Source organism: Myotis yumanensis, unplaced genomic scaffold (genome assembly GCF_028538775.1).
Source record: "Myotis yumanensis isolate MYYU_CA2020_CCGP unplaced genomic scaffold, mMyoYum1.0.hap1 SCAF_2, whole genome shotgun sequence".
Lineage (NCBI taxonomy): Eukaryota > Metazoa > Chordata > Mammalia > Chiroptera > Vespertilionidae > Myotis > Myotis yumanensis.
The window spans coordinates 92,175,666-92,191,563 of record NW_027223753.1 but is presented as its reverse complement, the minus strand read 5'-3'; positions in this window follow the sequence as shown (position 1 = coordinate 92,191,563).

The window sequence follows — 15,898 nt, the reverse complement described above, 5'->3', positions numbered from 1 at the left end:
CCTTTCAACGCGCTTGTGCTCTCACAAGGCCAGAGTGCTTGTGAGACGTCCGAGCTTGTGACACGTCCGAGAAACCTTCAGTCGGGGTGACCACTTCCAAGACTGTGTGACCATGCTCAAATGTGACCATGCTCATTCGTGCAGCTCAGAGAATCAGCCCAGTGTGCCCCGGACTTTGCAGTGTTCACAGGGAGTAGAGTTGATACAGTTGAACACACACAAAACGAAGTGTGTGTCTTCTAGTAAGTTATTCAGATGCCCTTATGCATACATAGAGAGTTTCCAAAATATATCCTGATACCTAGACAAATCTTTCCTTGGTACTGTGACCTGGTTGGTATTTATAATCAACACAGAGTGGCAATAATTGAAGTTTAGTGTCTAAGATACCTTATTGAACCTATGTGTACCTCATTTTTATATTTTGCTTTAACTGGGTATTGCATTTCCAAATAGTGTTTTATCATATCTGTGCTTGGCTTACTTGTTAATTCTGTATTTGGAAAAATGGAAAGATTCTGCCAGTGTTTGTCTCTCGGTTAAACCCTTCTATGAAAGCCAGGTTGTTTGGGTCACAGGGGCCATGATGACAGGGTACAGAGGCTCTCCACATGTGGGGCCATGGACACCTTTGCCCTCTGGCGAAGCCTACAGTCTCCATCTCAGAATAGTATTTTAAATGCATAACTAAGAAAATAGATGATGTTGAAATACAGTTATCAAAATATTAAAAGATTTGTGTTATTGTTTCTTTATTAACACACTAGAGGCCCAGTGCACAAAATTCGTGCACTGGAGGGTGTGGGTTCCTCAGCCCAGCCTGCCCTCTCTCACAATCCAGGAGCCCACAGGGGATGTCCTACTGACTGCCTCAGTCTGGCCACGGAGGCTCAGAGCAAGCGCCCCGTGTGTGTGTGTGTGTGTGTGTGTGTGTGTCCACTGGGGGCCTGCCACCAGCCACATCAGAGGCTTGGAGCAGGCGCCCCTCTGTGTTGATTTCTCAGGCTCTGGGCTGCGCCTGCCTGTTGTTCTCTCAGGCTTGGGGCCGCACCCGACCCCTCTTCCTGAACTGGTCATGACCATTATAGAGTCCCAACCTCATTTGCATATTACTTATTTTTATATCTTATATAGTAAAAATGTAATATGCAAATCGACCAAAGGGCGGAATGACCTGCCAAATGACCGGTCTCTATGATGCGCACTGACCATCAGGGGGCAGATGTTCAATGTTGGAGCTGCCCCCTTGTGGTCAGTGTGCTCCCACAGGGGGAGCGCAGCTCAGCCATAAGCCGGGCTCACGGCTGGCGAGCGCAGTGGTGGACAATAAGGAGGGAGGGATCCTGGACTGCGAGAGCCCCAGACTCCGAGAGGGATGTCTGACTGTCAAGATATCAGGATGTCGGGCAGGCGGACATCCCCCGAGGGTTCCCAGACTGCGAGAGGGCACAGGCTGGGCTGAGCAACCCCCATCAGTGCACTAATTTCATGCACTGGGCCTCTAAAATTTATATATACATATATGTGTGTGTGTGTGTGTATATATATATATATTTTTTTTTTTTAACAAGATCTAGCATCAAGTCTAATAAACACTGAGATTTTGAAATGGTGATGAGTGTAAATGACATCGATTTTGAACTTCCAGCCTCCAAAACTTGAAAAATAAAATTCTGTTCTTTTAAGCCACACAATTTGTGGTTCTTTGTTATGGCAGCCCTAGAAAATTAACATACTGCCCTTAGAAAAGGATGATTTGAAGTCAAAAAGTTTGGGAACCCATAAGCCATTAAGTTTCACTTTTGGAGACCATACAAAGCACTCTGTAACAGAGATTCTGAAGACAGTGCTCAGTAAGGTGTTAGTGTAACCCCAAGTTTATTTAGCAAAAAGACCCTTTATTTGTGGTGCAGTAAATAGTGAAGTTTGGTGGAGCACTAGCTGTTCCAGGAGTTCAAAAAACAACCATCAAATTTATAAATGGCCTGAAAACCTTAGAGAATCCCGGAAGCGTAGAGGACAGAACAGATGGCTGCCTTACAGCTCAGTTCATTCTGCCACTCATTTTTGCACATAAGGAACCTGCCTTGGGTTAAAAAAAAAAAAAAAAAGTGTGTTTGCCAAAATACATATGTACAGCCCTAGTGTTTGCATAACTGGAAGACAAATGTATCATTAAACATTGATTTTTTTTTTTAAAGTTGGAGTCAATACAAACTTTGTTCTGAATAAACCCATCCTATCATTTCATAAACCCTTTCCAGCTCAAAGCTGAGTTCTACCTTCCCAACAATGTAACCAAATTTCTATTTATGGAGATGGCTATTTTAAGTTATGTATGAGGCACAGCAGGGGGATGTCTGAGACCAGGCTATGCTCCAGCAACGGGGTAGCCCCCTGAGGAGCTTCCCTCCAGGGCACAAGTAGCAGCCTCCTGGGGCAGGGCACCGCCTGCCCTGGCGCAAGCAGGCAGCCTCTTCACCTGCAAGTGCAGCTAGCTCAGGTGTGTGAGGGCTTCTCCAGGAACACCGTAAGCTCAGGTGCTTCAGGGATGTGACCAGTGGGGCAGTATTTTGAGTCAGGTTGCTTGGACATAAAGCCTAGGACCAGGACACTTATCCTGAGCGGTGATGTATCAAGAGAGCAGCTGCTCTAAGCACAAGTTAGGAGGAAAAGAGGGAAGCAGATAGGGGAGGTGATGGATCCGCCCCCTGAGACACTCACTTTTCCCCCAGGATCCTTATGCTTTAACCTTTGCTTATGCATTTGCCCAGTTCCAGTTTCAAGCCACCAAGTTGTGCTGTGTTCAAGCCCATGTGCTCAGGAGAGATTGTCAAACATCCAAAAAATTTGCCAGCTGGTTGTTAAATTATTGGTGGTTTGAAATTAACCACAGTGGGAGTGTTTTACACCATGGAAATCTGAAGATGTTACAAATCAGGGTTGTTTTGTATTTTATTTTCCTGAGAGCTGGCTTCCCAGCACAGCACCATCACTGATCTGATGGAAGTGAGCACCCCTCCACCGAGCTCTGTAACATTTGCTCTAGGATTGTGGCCCCCGGCCCCTGCCTGTCTTTCTAACCGGAGCTTGCAGAGTCTGTAACCTTGCTGTGGGAACCAGGGTTGTTCAGTCCAATAGAGCCCTTTTGTGAGCTCTTCCCACTTGGAGTGCAGAGGGCAAATGGAGCCCTTATTGCCAGAAAACGGGACACTGAGAAACCTGGGGTGTGGCGCCTTAAAAACACCACTCCTCCAAAGCAGCACCAGGGGCTTCACAGCTTCAGTATTTCATGCCCAATATCAAGTGGTTCTCAAAGAAAAGAGAGTGCAGAGAATGCTGCCCTCACTTCTCTGCCGTCTACGGAAGCAGGAGGCTCTGTTTTCCTTCAGTGTGGCCAGGGCCCTTCTGCCAGCCTGTCCCCACTTGGAGCCCATCCACCCCTGGTGGGAGTGTCTCAATTTCACTCCAGATGGTGGGAAGCTTGGCCAGTGATGCAAGTTTCCAGCTCCGCAGCGCTACACATGAATGACTCTAATGTGTGTCTCTTTAGCTACTTGACTCACTGCCCCTTCCTTTATTCTTGACATTCGGCCAAGATGCCCTTCTGATTTTCTAATCATCCCCTGTAACAGCCTTGCAGATCAGCTGTCTCCCATTCACCAGAACACATGTATTTATGCCAGATGAATGAAAAAGAATACTGAGTTAATTCCTCTTTCAGGCAAAATGGGCAGTAACAAGGAGCCCGTTAGACCTGTTGAAAATTCTTGCTGGATGGCCATTTGTGAGTCATATTTACATGACCCTGAATTGCCTGGCTTTGGGTTAATTGCACAGTTTGTCCTGCTGCCTCTACAGCTGGCTCAGTTGGGTTTGGAGACCACTAAAATAATGATCTGAGGCCACTGGTCCATTCAGATCAGAGGGCAGCAAAACTGAAAGGAAAGCAACTGGCCAAATTAACCAACAACAACAAAAAATGTGATGCTGCATGGGAAATGTAACCTATACAAATTTTGGGAGCTCAATTAGTTTGAAATATTAAATTGCTGATATTTGACTATTTTAACCTTTTAAAAATGATAGTTTTATACAGTTCAACTTAATAATTATGTCCACCTTAATTTTTAAATAATCACTAATTTAACATCTCAGAATCATTTGGGCTGGGAGTGGGGAAAGCAGACAGTGGGAGAAGGAAAGAAAGAACCCATCTCTTCCATCTCTTGCTATGGTCCTGACATGCTCTTCTTTTCAAGTATAGTTAGTAAAAAGAGCTCTGGTTCAACACTCAGGAAACATATTTTAGCTCTTCTGACTTTCTATATGGCCTTTGACAAGCCATTTCTTCTTTAAGCCTCATTCTAGTCAACTAAAGCAATATCATCAACACTCTTGTGAGGCCTAAAGGAACTGATTGATGGGAACAAGTCTTTTTAGAGTGAAAATTCCTCCGTAGATCTTTAATAAAGGCTACTCACATGGTGGTTTTCAAGTCTTATTGATATGTGTGTGCACTCCCTCAGGAGAGAGGAAATTGTGAATGAAATCATAACTGATTACTCCTTTGTCCCAGTTCATCTCTAATAGCAAACAATGCCAAAACAGTAACACATTACCACTGTGCTCTTCATTACTCATCAGAGTGTAAAAGATTTGATAAATAGCAAGAAAGCACATTGACTTTTGGGGGTGGTAAATCCGTGTCATTGACAGTAGCAAATTATATTTCTTTGAAAAAGATGTCATGGTTCCTAGAGATATTTAGCAAGGCTGTTGACACATAAGAAAACTCTAAGGAGCATTTAAAGGCCACACCTGAAAGAGGAACAGTCTTGGTCCCCCGTCAGCGCCCCCCAGCCCCCGCCCACCCTGGGTCCAGCATTTGTGTGACTCAGCTGAGTGGATGCTTAGGCAAGAGCTTCTCTGTCCAAGAACAGACTAAAACAGGCACCATGCTTTGAGGGTGGGGGTGCAAGGACGTCAAGGGTGTTCTTTCAATACTTCTGCTCCTATCCTTGTCTTCGATTCTAGGCAGCTGCCTCCTGTTCTTCCGTTCCAGCAACAGCCAGGCAGATGTCTCCCTCCAGAGCCTCTGCCAGCCCACTCCACTGGCAGCTGTTGCTGCAGCCCCAGGCAAAAAGCGTGACCACGGGCCCCTACCGGGAGCACAGCACATCTGCAGAACGTCCTCTGCTCCTGGTGCAGTCCTTCGGGCTCAGCTCCCTGCTGTACAGGAGGTTCCCAGCCGGCACCACTTAGCACAATCCCTCTCCCTTCCTTAGGAAGGCATTGTCCATTTGACTTTTCACCTCTGAGATGTTCTACTCCACTATAGCAATATGCTATTTTACAGATGCACACTTGTCTTTAACATTTCCAGGTTTATAGACTAGTTTTTAAAAATTCTATTGATGATCTTTTCAAAGTTTAAATGGGTCAGCCCTCAGATTTTAAGAGAAATACTATTCTAAAGATGAAATAAAAGAATATCAAATCTTTGAGGACATTATGCTAGGTAAAATAAACCAGTCACAGAAAGACAACTACAGTATGTATCCACCTATATGAGTTGTCAAGTCATAGAGACAGAAAGTAGAATGACGTCTGCCAGGAGCTGGGGGAGGAGAAATGAGGAGTTTTTATTTTACAAGAAGAAAAATTCTAGAAATTGGTTGCACAATGAAGTGACTGCACAACACTACTAAACTGTACATTTAGAAATGTTTAATATAGTAAATTTCATGTTATGTATATTTTTCACAAGTAAAACTTTAATTAAAAAATTTTTAAAAGAATTTCAAATGTAAAAATAATAAAGTTCATGGAGTTACATGTATCAAAGGGGCTGTAAGTAAGGAAGTGTAAAAAAATATCCTCCAAATAGAAATGTCCACAATCATCCAAAATAAGATGTTTCATTTGTACCAACTGGAAATTTTCTCTAGGAATCCTGCCATTCCTAATCTATATATATAAAAGGCTAATATGCAAAGTGTTCCCTCAGGAGTTCAACTGGGAGACCGGAGTTTGATCGCTCGCTATGACGTGTGCTAACCACTGGGAGGAGGGAGGGCACCGAATGAAGGAAGGCCCTGGCTGGCAGCCAGACGGCCCCAATCGGCCCTGATTGCTGGCCAGGCCTAGGGACCCTGCCCATGAAGGAATTTTGTGCACCAGGCCTCTAGTTGTATTTATAAAACTATTACAAAAATACAACGACAAAAAGAAGGTAGATGCTATGATCTAAGTGTTTGTCTCCCCCCAAAATTCATGTTGGAATCCTAACCCTCAAAGGTGATGGTGATAAAGATGGGCCCTTCGGGAGGTGATTGGGTCATGAGAGTGGACCCTTCATGAATGGGATTGGTACCCTCATAAAAGAGGCCCCAGAGAGATCCCCAGCCTTTTCTGCCTGTGAGGACACAATAAGAAGTATGAGACCCAGACAAAGGCCCTCAACTGACCATGTTGGCCCCCAATCTTAGACTTTCAGCCTCCAGAATTATTGTCTATAAGTACCCAGCCTGTGGTATTTTTTTTTAGAGTAGCCCAAAAGGACTAAGGCAGTAGACATACAATAATATTATCTAACAACACTTTGGTTTAAAAAAAAAATCAGCCCCTTCTCACAGTTGCTTCCTCTCACCTACAGAGGCTTTGATTTTGAGATGGGACCTGAACCAGAATGTCTCTGTGCATAGAACAGAGAAAGGGTAGCCTAGTTTTTTTCATCTAGTTCTGCCTCCCTCAAGGAGGCAGGTAAAAGGGATCAAAATTAGAGTTCGCCTCAATGTTGCATCAAGGCCTGTCATCTCAGTTTTGACCAGAATGGAAGCCAGGATCATGAGGATTCCTCCGGGCAGGTGGTGAAAGGCATTTCCCTTGCTCTTGCCAGAGTCTCAAGGGGGGCATCCTTCCACAGGTGAGTAACTGCAGTTCCATGTGGCAGAACAAACAGCCTCTCCTTTTTCTTTAAATGTGGAAGGAAATTAGCTGGAGAGAATTGAGATGAAAGCCAGTCCACAACTCAGTGTCCCAACGAGATGTTTCTTTACATTTTGACCTCTCTCAGAAGTTACTCCAAAATTGAATTCCCTCAGAAATTATTAGGACTACTCTGTTTGGATCCGCACTTCAGGAAATCAACAACAACAAAAATGGCTCACACTGAATCTAGACAGGTGCTAAACCTGACCGTGCATCTGCTGTAAACTCCTCACCAAACTCACCTCTTCCCAACTCCCACTTGCAGTTCCCAAAGAAGCTTGTTCTCAGATGGGCTCTGTCCAGCACAGAAATGCAAGAGGCTGCCCAACTGCGCCAGGAGGCTGCCTTTCTTTCCATGTGTTCTTGTTGGCAGTGGTCACTTGTCTTCCCTGTTTCTGCTCTCTTTGACCTCAGCAGTCCTCCTGGAATCCCACAGTAAGTAATCGCAGTTCCATGCATTACTTACTGGCCTACCTCTGGCCCACAACCATCTTGTGCACTGGTTTCTGACCATGCCGAGCCTGGGGATCCCTGTCTCTAAGTTGACAGTTGGACTTCGGTGTTTCTCCAGATTCAGTCCTCTCCACGCCTTGCTGTGACTGACTTGGTCTTGATTCTATAGACCAACTTTGAAAAGATGACCACTGTCCATGGTTTCTGGTTGCAGAGACAGAAAAGATGGAGAGGAGAGACAAAGGAGGAAGGGGTGAGAAAGAATGACAGAGACAGAGAAATAGAGAGACTCTATGATGATTTTCCCAAAGTTCATAGTTCCATTAGGACTTACTGTGTGCAAATATAGGAGTGAGCAACAGAGTGAGCACCAAAAAATAAGCACCAGCAACTAACCACGCCGCTGTGCCTTTCCCATGTGGGACTCTACATTCCTTGAGAACAAGAACCCTCTCCTAGTGTATGCCCAGCACCCACCACAAACGGTGAGAGGGAGGAGTCACCTATTCAATACTTGTCAAAAGAGTGAAGGAACTTGGAGCCCAGGAGGTGTGTAGGGGAGCTGGGGTATGCCAGTGCCAGGCCCTTTGGCCATCCCCATGGCTGCAGTTGGCAGACTTTGGTTCTCCCTGGAAGGACCATGGGCCCAGGATGCATTAGTGCCAAGCCGTTCTGTCAGGCAAGGCTATAGAATCCCATTTTACTAGATGGTGAGGGGCAGGGTGAGAACAGAATTTGTGTGGCTTCCATTTAGTAGTAAATAGTCACTGCCCCTCCTCCTCCTCTCCAATCTACCCACGTCTTACTCCCAGGAGAGCAATCAGTCACACCAAGTATACACTGTGATAAATAAAGTGGATTGTTTACAAAGTGGGATTGTTCTCCTAGCACAGAAGCAGATTCCTGGGCATGTCATTGTGATGACTACACTATATTTAATAAAATGCTCTTTGGGCCAAACTGTCCCTTGAATGAGATCATCAACTGCCAGACGGGGCTTTTCAGACCCAAAAATGAATGGCTTCTATCCAGTCCCAGATAAAGGGCCATGTTGCTCAATGCCCTTCACATAAGAAAACTACCAGAATACAGTTTGAGATGGTAAAAAGCATGGAGGTAAAGCACCATTTTAATTTTCCCTTTTCTTTCAACTATTAACACTTGCTTTGATAAGGTTTCTGTTTATCCAGGTTAGCCTTGTTGAAGCAGTTCCTGTCCTCCACTTTAGCAATCACTTACACAGGACTGTGTTTGCAAAGCATTGCTCTGGGATTGCAATGTGAGCAGGAGGCATTGTGGCCTAGATGCTGCCGACAGGGTAAGATGCTTCTCCTTCCTGTCAGAAGGAACTAACAGAACGAGAGGGCTGGGAGGGATAGGAAAAGAAGCTTGGACTCTCAGTGGCACTTTGGAACCATCACGCTACGGAACAGAGAGAGCACAAATCCTGCCATAGGTTATATCCCATGCAATAATACTTGGATTAACCTGCTTATAAATTCTAAAAACATTGGCAATGACTTTGTGGCCATCCTATGATGCTGTGCATGAACTAGCCAGCATTACAGTAAACATGGCTTCATCACCTGAGTTCAAATCTTCCCAGCACATTCTGAAAACTCACCACTTAAGTTAGGCAACCAGCTAAAAAACACTGCTGCGACCCAAAGATCCATTCCAGGCTTCCACAGTGTTGTTCATCGGGAAGATCCAACTGTGCACTGAAGAGATGAGCTCAAAGGACTGGGGCTTTAGGGCTTCCTTTGTCCTCTTAGCTGGCCTGGAGCAATGAATCACCTAACAACCCCCTCACCTGAGTGGCTTCTCAACCCTGTCCTCTTCCACCCAAGCATCCCCAGAAAGCCTCTTCCTCAGAACAGAAAGCTGCATCCTATTCCTCAATGTGGTACTGGAGAACCCAGAGCCAGGCAGCCCAATATTCAAAGTCTGTCCCTGTCCTAGTATGACTTTGAACAATTTAATCCATCTCTCTGATCCCTTTTATCCCTCTCTGATCCCCAGAGATAAGATGGCAGCATTAATAGGCACCTCCTAAAGACACACAGTGCCTTGTCCATTATGGCCGTTCTCATCACCTGCCTGTCTATTCACTTGTGCATCCATGCTCTTTCCCTTTTTTTCTTTTCTCAAACTCCTTTGCCAAGTGGCTTTACAAGAGTTTGGATCAGCAAAAGGCCCTGGGAATGGAGAGAAGCCTCAGGCAGCATCTCTTGACGGTGGGTCCATCTCCCATCAGATAGCCCCTCCCTCCACTATCCCGCTCCCACTCAGCAGGCCTGGATTGGTTTCATTTTCACCCAGTGCCCCAGCTTCTAGTTCACACACTTCTGATGCTAAAGCTGGTGTAGGCTTCTTGCTTTATTAAGCTCTAATTTGACTCATCATCCCCTATGGAGCTTCTCAGCTCTTCTTGTGTAATAAATTCCTTGTATTAAATTATCTCTGCTGAAAACATTTGAATAACTTCTAATTTCTGAATGGATCATAAGTGATGGCATGTCCCTCTCCCTTCTCCCTCATCTATGAACCTAGTTCATTAGAGTTCCAGTTAAGATGGCAAATTAGGCAAATGGATACTTACACCCTCCCATGACCATATCAAAATTACAACTAAACTACAGAACAGCCACCTGATGTCTAGCTGAACAGAAGTCTTGTAACTAAAAATATATAGAAGAAACCATGTCAAGACTGGTAGGAGTGACAGAGATGTGGAATGGGGCTCAAGTTATCATTGACCAAGCTGGCCAATGATTAATAAAATATCCCCAAAGGGTAATGTTTAAGGTCAACAGTGCTAATAGCTCCCTCCCTCTTAAAGCACTCACCTACTTCTCTTGGACTTCATGACACTGCTCATTCCTGGGTCTCCATCTATTACATCGGTTCTCAATCTGTGGGTCGCGACCCCTTTGGCGGTCGAACGACCCTTTCACCGGGGTCGCCTAAGACCATCCTGCATATCAGATATTTACATTATGATTCATAACAGTAGCAACATTACAGTTAAGAAGTAGCAACGAAAATAATTTTATGGTTGGGTCACAACATGAGGAACTGTATTTAAAGGGCCAGAAGGTTGAGAACCACTGATCTATTACTTTAGTTGAGCCTTCCATTTCCTTTAATGATTCATCTTTCTCAAATGTACAAATTCCTTGAGAATCTCATTCTCTAATCTTCACCAATCTCATCCACACTCATGGCTTTCATTTTTCCTACATTTTAAGAATTCCCAAATTCATTTCCTTTCCAAAATTTCTCTCTGAATTCATATATCCAACTTGACATCTCCCTTTAGAGACTATATGATTAAGGAACAAAGACATGCAAAAACACAATGCCTTAAAACAGGTAGAAGTGTAGTTCCCTCTCAAACCACAGCCCAGTGATAGGCAGGCCAAGTTGATAGAGAGCTCTACCATCCTCCTTATGTGGTTCTCAGCTCTAGATGCAAGATCATCATTCAAATCCCCTCACCACATCTGCATCCCAGTCAGCAGGAAGGGGAAGAGGGTGAGGGAAGCATAAATGATGCCTCTTAAAGTCATGACCCAGAAGTTGTACACGTCACTTCTACTCATATTCTATTGGCCCAGAAGTTAGTTTCATAGACAGACCTAGATGCAAAAAAGGTTGGGAAGTATCATCTGTAACTGGGCAGCCCTATGTTCAGTTAAATTTAGGAAGACTTCTTATTAAAAGAAAAAGAGGAGAAAAGCTGTTGATAGAGTATTATCAGTCTCTGCTGCAGATATCTCAGAAGCACCTCAAATGAGACATATCCAAAAACAAAGTCATGATGATCTGTCTCCCAGGCTGGACCTCTGTCAGTGTTTCACCTGAGTAAATGGCACCCATGGTCCATCCTGCTCTTCAAAAACCTCAGCACCTGTGTACTCTCTTCTTTCTCTCACCCCTCGATTGAGTTTATCACCAAACCCTGCTAATTCTTAACAAAGAAGCTTTCCTTTCTCCATCTCTCCTGCCATTCTAGTACAAGCATCCATTACCTCTCATTTGGACCACTGCATAGCCTCCTAAATGGGTTCCTCACTTTCATCCTGGTGCCATTTCCTCCGCTGCTGATACTGCAGCCAGGGTGGTGTTTTCCTGGTGACAATCTGGTATTCCAGTCTCCCCATTAAAACCATCCATTGATGTCCAGTGTTCTTAACACACCTACAAAACCCTGCATGTCGGGCCTCCATTCACCTCCATGTCTCAGCTCGCTCTACATTGAGTCTCATTCAACTTTTTTTCACTCTCTGGCTGTGAGCTGCTTCTTCCAGCACAGTACCATCTGGCTGGAAGCTTTCCCTCCCTTTCTTATCCCCACCTTTTTTATTAACTTCTAGCTTCCTTCAGTCCATAAGGCAAAGATCACCTCCTAAGGGAAACCATCCATCACCATCCTTTTGTGTGTGGTTTCTTTTGCTCAGCATAATCTTTTGAGAGTCACCCATATAATTGTCTGTATGAAATTATGGCAGTTGAGCGTAGGTTTTGTGGACATCCAGTCAATGGACAGAAGTGACCCAGTCTCCTTTTCACAGTGAAAGGATTGCATCTCATAATCCTGAGCTAATTCAGTGCATAAAACATTCAAATCTCAAGTGCCTTCTTCTTCTGGTCTTGGGATGCATCTGCATCCCACTGGGATTTGTATGGATGAACAATTCTTGAGAAATAAACTGCTAGGTTTTCTAATGGAAAAGGATTGACTGAGGTTTAGAGTTATAAGAGAAAAAATATTCAGTCTAAATAATTGAGACTTTATTCCATTATTAATGAACATAATTTACCTAGTTACATGGGAATGACATTGATCTGGCATTGGTGCCATGTGACAATGTCTTCTTAGTTAGTTTGTTTTTTATTTCAAAAAGACAACATACTACATTTAAGCAACTTTACTATTGAATTTAGCATTTTATTCTTATAACCTTGTTTGTATACTTTCAGTTTCAGGTGAGGGCATATTTGAATCATCAAAAATTTATGTAACGTCAAAGAGAGAGAACTTTTCTGATTACTTTTAACAGTTTAGAAATTTCCCATGGGAATTTACTTTTAACAGATGCTAGGGATTATTTCACAGAGGTTCATTCAATGACTACACTGTGTTCCCTAAATAATGAGATAGGCAATAAAAATAATTTTCTAATAACAAAAAGTCAATACACAAAGAGCTCCACTAAGATATTAGTAGAAAAATTAAATTTTTAAAAAGAAAAATAACCCAAAGCCCTAGCTGGTTTAGCTCATTGGCTAGAGCATCGGCCTGTAGACTGAAGAAAACTTAGCAAAGGAAGTAGGTAATTTTAAAACATAAAATCCAAGTATGCTCAAAAAAAGAAGAAGAAGAAGAAGGAAGAAAGAAAAGAAAGATCAACACCTGTGGTAGCAAGAGATATACAAATTAAAATGAGATGCTGTTTTTCACTGAATACATGGCAGAAAGAGTGACAATATATAGTGCTGCTGATGCTGCAGGAAATAGTACACTCATATATTCCTGAAGAGAGTGTCTTTTCTTTATAGAAAGTATATGACAATATCTACTAAAATTTTAAATGCCATACCCCCTTGAATCATCAAAGCAAACTTTGTAAATCTGCCCTATCTAATCTAATAAAAGAGAAACATGCAAATTGACTGCGCCTCCGCTTCGCCCAAGCCACGCCCACCAGCCAATCAGAGCGACTATATGCAAATTAACTCAACCAAGATGGTAGCCGGCAGCCACGGAGCTGGAGCAAGCAGAAGGCTTGGTTGCCCTGGCGATGGAGGAAGCCAAGCTTCCCGCCTGCCCTGGCTGGCTGTGGCCTCTGCTCAAGGCAACAAAGTTTCAATTATAGAAGAGAAATAAATCCCAGATACCTGCTTCCAGCCAGCCTCCACTGGGAGCTTGGGTCACTTGGGGCTGTGGCCAGCCTGCAAACAGCCATCAGCCCCTCACCCAGGATGGCCACACCCTCATGGAGTGAGGGTCCCAGCTGGGGGGCTTGGCCAGCCTGAAAACAGCCATCAAACCCTCACCCAGAATGGCCAGGCACCCCAGCAGGACCCCCCACCCTGAAGGGGGTGTGGCCAGCCTGCAAACAGCCATCAGCCCCTCACCCAGGCTGGCCAGACACCCCAGTGGGGACCCCTCCCCCCAAAGGGGGTGTGACCAGCTGGCAAACAGCCATCAGCCCCTCACCCAGGATGGCCAGGCACCCCAGTGGGACCCCTCCACCCTGAAGGGGCTATGGCCAGCCTGAAAATAGCTCTCAGCCCCTCACCTAGGCTGGCCACATCCCCATGGGGTGAGGGTCCCCACTGGGGGGCTTGACCAGCCTGAAAACAGCCATCAGCCCCTCACCCAGGCTGGCCAGGCACTGCAGCAGGACCCCCACCCTGATCCAGGACACCCTTCAGGGCAAACCAGCCAGCCCCCACCTGTGCACCAGGCCTCTATCCTATATAATAAAAGGGTAATATGCGAACTGACCCTAACAGCAGAAAGACTGGGAATAACTGGTCACTATGACACACACTGACCACCAGGGAGCAGACGCTCAATGCAGGAGCTGCCCTCTGGTGGTCAGTGCACTCCCACAGGGGGAGCTCTGCTCAGCCACAAGCCAGGCTGATGGCTGCCAGCACAGCGGTGGTGGCAGGACACTCTCTCGCCTCCTCAGCAGCACTAAGGATGTCTAACTGCAGCTTAGGCCTGCTCCCTGCTGGCAAGTGGACATCCCCCGAGGGCTCCCGGACTGCCAGAGGGATGTCTGACTGCCAACTTAGGCCCGATCCCCCAGGGAGCGGGCCTAAGCCAGCAGGTGGACATCCCTGAGGAGTCCCAAACTGCGAGAGGGCACAGGACGGGCTGAGGGACCCCCCCGAGTGCACAAATTTTTGTGCACCAGGCCACTAGTCAGATATAAAAGCTCTAGTGTATAAAAACAGACATGAAAAATGTTTATAGCAGCCACGTTTGTCAAGAAGAAAAAAAGGAAACATTCAAAATGTCCACCAAAAAGAAGGTATCCACACCATAAAATATCATGCAGTTATTAAAAAGAATGGGCTAGGCCTCCATTTCTTGATGCAAAGCAATGTCCATGATACTTTGGTGGGCAAAAAAGCAGAATAAGGTGTAGCATGTTCTTGTTACACACACACACACACACACACACACACACACACACACATATACACACTTTATGGAGTTGTAATTGGCATACAATAAAATATACCCATTAAGTGCATAATTTAATGAGTTTTAAACAAATGCACACATTCATTCACTATGACCTCAATCAAGGTATTCAAAAATCTGTCATCATCCATAAGTGTTCCTTTGTGCCCCTTAGCAGTGATTCCCTCTACCAGCTCCAGGCAAACATTGAACTTTCTATCCCTATAGATTTAACTCTACCTCTTTTAGGATCTAACATAAATGGATTCATACTCTTTTGTGTGTGGCTTCTTTTGCTCAGTATAATATTTTGAGAGTCATTCATATTGTTGCCCGTGTCAGTAATTCATTCCTTTCTATTTCTGAGTATAATTCTATTGTAGGAACATACCACAATCAATTGTTAAATGTTTGGGTTGTTTCCAGTTTTTGCCTATTATATAAAACTGTTATAAACATTTGTACAAAGTCTTTATACAAACTCTTTTTATTTTTCTTGGGTAACTATTTACAAGAGAACTTCCAGAGTTGCATTGTAAGTGTCCGTTTAATTTTGTAAGCAATGCCAAATAAATCTCCCATCAACAATATATGAGGTTTCCAGTTGCTCCACATCATTATGAACACTTGGTATTGTCAGTCTTTTTTATTTTAAGTATTTAATTAGATGTACAGCGTATCTTGAGGTTTTTATTTACATTTCCATAAAAACTAATGATAAGCATCTATTCATGTGCTTAATGGGCATTTATATACTTTTGTGAACCATCTTTTCAAGTTTTGCCTCCGTTTTAAATTACATTGTTTTCTTATTATTGAATTGTAAGTTACTTATATGTCTGGCACAATTTTTAGATATATATAGTAAAATATTTTCTTAAAGTCAGTGGTTCAAGGTTTCATTTTTTGATGGTATTTTTTGAATAACAGAATTTTTTAACTTTGTTAATAAAGCACCATTTTTCATTTGTTTCTTTATAAATAGTGTTTTTTGTGTTCTATTCAAGCAATCTTTGCTACCCCAGGTTGCAAAGATCTTCTCCTGTGCTTTCTTTTAGAAAATTTAAGTTTTACATTCAGGTCTATTGTCTATTTCATTTTAATTTTTTCATATGGTGTGTAATAGGGTAGAGGTTTGTTTTTCCTACATGATATCTGGTTGTTCCAGCCCCATTGCTTGAAAGAACTATCTTTTGTACATTGGATTACATGTACTATATGCCCTATTTAAAAAAAAACTATGCA